This window comes from Bidens hawaiensis, unplaced genomic scaffold (assembly GCF_021521415.1).
Source record: "Bidens hawaiensis isolate Kalapana, Puna unplaced genomic scaffold, B.hawaiensis_p1.1 tig00037215_1, whole genome shotgun sequence".
In the NCBI taxonomy this organism is placed as follows: domain Eukaryota; kingdom Viridiplantae; phylum Streptophyta; class Magnoliopsida; order Asterales; family Asteraceae; genus Bidens; species Bidens hawaiensis.
In genome coordinates, this window is record NW_027496490.1 from 85,954 (window position 1) to 90,958 (window position 5,005).

General features: G+C 31.9%; 1 long non-coding RNA gene across 1 annotated transcript; it reads left to right on the top strand.

The window, feature by feature from the left end:
* The first annotated feature begins 3,567 nt into the window (after positions 1 to 3,567).
* On the top strand, positions 3,568 to 4,461 carry LOC143589091 (uncharacterized). Its single transcript, XR_013145209.1, has 2 exons — positions 3,568 to 3,859; positions 3,984 to 4,461. It is a non-coding gene; the product is annotated as an uncharacterized LOC143589091 (long non-coding RNA).
* The last annotated feature ends 544 nt before the right edge of the window (positions 4,462 to 5,005 follow it).

A 5,005-nucleotide genomic window follows, 5' to 3' on the forward strand; every position in this document is an offset into this window, starting at 1 on the left:
ACCACTAGTAGATATTTACAACCATGAGTTTGATAGACTTACCACATAAGTAAAAACGTTTTGACAAAAATGGTTTCCGAATCGAACCAGATGACAAACTACTTGAATTTGAAAAGGTTCTTTTATGAAAGATAAAATGCTTTGGTTCGCTATATCGAGGCTATAAAAGGAAATCCAAGTATAACACGTCATTGCTTGGTTATAAAAGAAATTTCAAAAGTTTTTATTTGAGATTTGTGGAATTAAACCAAGCTAAACTAAATTTCAATGAAATGAAGAAGCAACAACACTTGATAGATCATAAACAGTTTATGAATATGAGAACATGCCATCACTTCCGGTTTCAGGATTACTTACTAAGTTGTAAGACCAAATCGATAATAATAACGTTTAACTAACCGGCTTACCTGGATGCAACTTATATCCAACCTACAGCTGATCTAGAGCACCATCCATGTACTAATACACCAACCATTTGATCCTTAACTAAACTAACTATGGTGTACAGGGGAGGCTGGAGGGTGTGCAAGCCGCACCATCGGCTGAGGCACATAAGTTTCGGGGGCACAAACTTTATTATACATATTACATATATATGTTTTTTGGTGTTAAAAATAAGGTTATTTGCAATGGTTTATGAGATAATTACATGCTCAAAATGGTTTCTGCTTATGATAAATCGGTTAATAAAAGTTTTATCCATGCACATTAGCGAATAAAAAATTTTCGTTAAGGCCTACGGGACTTTTTATTTTGGCTCGGCCGATGTGTTTAAATTCTCAGAGACTACCCAGATGGTGTACTAGGTACAAGCGGGTTAAGTACTATAAACTGTCAGTCGAATCAATGCAAAATCAATCGCACCCAAGGGCGGACCCATGGCAAAGCCACATGGGTCGGCCGACCCTATGAAATTTTTTTTAGTAGGGTTATATATAAGATAAAATGTTGGTCAACCCCTTGTGAAATTTCTATCCCGACCCTTAGTGGAAAAAATTGAAAAGAAAAAAAAGAATGATTGGTGAAAAGGAATTATATACCGGAAAACTTTCCGGCAACCGTAAATTGCAGAGAATATATGTGAGAAGATGGAAGGTAAAAGAAAAATTAATAATGCTTTTACTTTTGCTAATGTAGACCACTCACCTTTTGTGATATATATTCTTTTTTCAACTTTGACTTTCTTTTATTATTTAATAACATTAATATGAAATCTGAAGTAAATCTTTAGTTTATTTTGTTGCCTATTTTCTTTTTTCGAACCAACACAATCATATAAAAAGGTTTTGATCAAGTAAAAATGAAATTAGCGTATTAAACGTAAGAATTCAGTAGAGTAACTGTATATATAAGTAGAGTAATTAAGTAATTACTCTATGATGTAATTACATAATTACTCTACTTGTATATATAATTACTCTACTTGATTCTCACATTTAGGGTCTGTTTGGTATGACATAATGGAATGAACGAAGGAATGAAATAGAGAATGGAATGGAATGAACAAAGGAATAAAATGAATCATTACCATTCCATTATGTTGTTCGGTTACCACAAAGGAATAAAATGAATAATCACTTTACTATTGTTTTATTATTAAATAGTAAACTATACACACATATTTTTTTTGTTAGTTAATGGGACGATAATAACATAATACGATATAATAATAAAAAATATAATAATTGTTATAATTAATTAATAATAGTTATACTAAATAATAATAATAATAATATAATTGTTGATCATTTCATTCCATTTCTTGAAGGAATGAAAAAAAACACCTCTTTTAATAAATGAAAAATGTTATATATGGAAGGATTTTCATTCCTTAATAATAATTCATTTCATTGATGAAGACAACCAAACATGTTTTATTTTATTCATTTGGAATGATTCATTCAATTCCGTATATCATTACTTCATACCAAACGCTACCTTAGTACGTTAATTTCATTTATACGTTAACCTTCTCCCTTACGAAATATACTTGGTCACATATAATATACACGTGTTTTTATTGATTCATCCGATTTATCTGTTTTCTTATTTTATATTATACATAACAAAAACTATTTAATAACAAATGGAAAACATAAAATACATCATGGAGTTTATGTCGTTAGATAACATGATTGATTAATATATATATTAATTAATTTAGGACTATTGTATATAATTATATTTATTTTTGATTATTTATTACTAAAATTACTTATTTAATCTTTTGTTTATATTTTTCCTTCACACAAATACATATATTTTATTTTATGCATTAGATATGTTGTACACATTTTTTTATACATATGGGTTATTCAAATTCAAAACCATATTTAAAGTTTATTCGTATTTTATTATGCACGTAAATTTGTGCTCTTTTGCGCCTCAGCTTTGGCTAGGCTTCGGTGCGTATCAGGGTCAACATAATTTTGTTACATAAATATAATTTAATTGATTTTATTTTTTTTATTATGCGAATGCAACCTGACACGACTTGAACTAACCGAAAAAAATATAGATATAACAATAGAAAATCAAACTCCCAAAACTTCTGCCCCTTGTAAAAGAAATTCCTGGATCCGCCACTTATCGCACCAAAACGAATATATCTCAAGCTTATGATTAAAACCAGTTTAAATGGCTAAACATAACTATCAGCAAGCTATAAACACGACGCTTAATATATAATCAAATGGTTACATAGACATAGCCTATATGGATTGATTGACTAACTTTATACACGAACCACATCAAAACAACACCAACAAGACATCTGCTACACATCTAGAGTCTCTCTATGATAGAATGACACAATCAAGATTTTCAACAATAACTCGCATTCATGTATTGAATACAAATACTAAACATTAAAGTTAAATAAATAATCAAACCTTAATCCCTATCGTGGTCACTGGAAAGAAATCATGATGGCTGATGTGCTTCTACTCCTTCCGTAAACTACGTCCTCGATTCTAGCTCGCAAAGACTCTCCAACTAATTTCCTTCGAAAATCTTGTTTTCATTTCCTTAACTCGCCGACTTCCAAAGCCCTTGTGATCAGCACATAACTTTAATTTGATGGGCCACTTTTCCTTCCTTTTTACAACCTTAAATTAAAAAATATTAATATTTCCCATCTGGTAGTAATTAAACTTGCATCAACTATTTCCCATCACTTGGATAATATATGTTGTAAGTTTTGTAATGATCATAACAATCCATTTAATGCAAGAAACTTGAAACCCCAAAGTCCAAAACCCGAACCTATTAACAATTTAATACATTTCAATGTCACCCTTGAAAAGTAGGAATGAAAATTTATAAGCGTTTATGTTATGAAGCATGCTTTTAGCCTAATGATTAAGACAATAGTGGGTTGTGAAAGATTGAAGAAGATATGGATCACTACAAGGGAAAGTAGGCTTACTGGTTTCTTTTCAACATTCATGAATGCATCCATCCTAATCCACTCACCACTCACCACCAATTTGTTTTTTTACTTTCTAAACAAAAATATCTTGTTTCATCTAATAACATCATGCATGTACCATTGGTCAATATTGTTGTGCTTGTTTTAAAGCATCTCATCACATACTCCAACATGCAAGTTCAAGATAAAAGCAAGCCGCACTTCAAAAGGCACTCAGTTCCTATCTATAAAACTAAACAAAATGAGCAATGAGTTAACCCTCACTTGTTTGATAATACCTGAACCAAAGAAAGATGGTGACAATGGCAGCTTTAACAAGGTTTCTTGTTTGCTTCTTAGCAGTAGTGGCTTCAATGGCTGCATTGACCTATGCAACTCCAGGTCCCAAAGTATCTCATCCTGCAGCTGATTCCAATATTCACCCCCTAGGTTACATCATTTCAGTGAATATATAATTAAATAGCACGTCAAATTTTTGGTTTCATTTTTGTTTTTGAAGTGGTGTGATTAATGTTAACTGTTTTTTTTATAAATTTGTATACGCTCTGTGTAGCTGGTTGTCGCTGCTGCAACTTCGTTTACAAGAATCCGTTCATCCAATGTGGAAGAGTGTGTTGTGTAGATGGATGTTGTTGAATGCTGAGCTCCAACATGCTATCAATCCCAACAAAGTCGGTTACTACAATAAGAGCTTTTTTTCCTTTAGTTTTTTTTTTTTCAAAAAATGGGTTCTTTTGAAAACGCGTGATAAAGGGATGGTTTTTGTGTCGGACATTAAATTTTGGTTAAGTCACCTTTTAATATAGCGACTTTGGATGCTTGGAGTATTCTGTAGAGTGAAGTCGCCATCTTAGATAGCGACTGATCCAAATTTGAAGTCCAACGAAAAAATACCCACATGTCATCATTTTCAAAAAACCTATTTGAAAATTTGCGCTACAATTAATAAATATTGTAATCATTTGCTTGTAAACAAAAAAATGAAATTTGTTTTGAAATACTAATATCCACGCAATGGAGGTGTTGATGGATGGAAGTTCTGAAGTTCACATCTTATATTACAATGCGCATGTGCAACTCATGAAGTTTTAACATCTAGTATAGCTTTAAATAATAACTAACGAAATCTCTAAATGGGTTATTATGTGTATGATCATGATCTACTAAACCTTAATATCTGATGCAGCCGTAAAACCAAACAGAAGATCGAATCACGTTGATTCAATCGAATACCGTGATGAACTTCCAAACCCAAAAAATCTCCCCCAAAAGTTAGGGAAAATGAAGAGAAAAATTAATTATTATAAAATTCAAGTCTAACTTTTAGAATTACATTACAAGCATATAAAAAGACTTCCAAATACGAAATGGGCCTAAAATGGGTCATGGGCATAACACAAACCCAAAAACAAAAAAATAAAAAGTGCTGAAAAAAGATAAAAAGGCCCAAAACTTTATTTAGGAGGCATTTTTGGGCTTCGGACAGGTGCCAAACCGCCGTAGGCTATTTGCCACAATGGGCTCCTCGTCTCAAGTTTCGATTTGACTGGTAATAGGCCTGAAACGGAGCCTCGT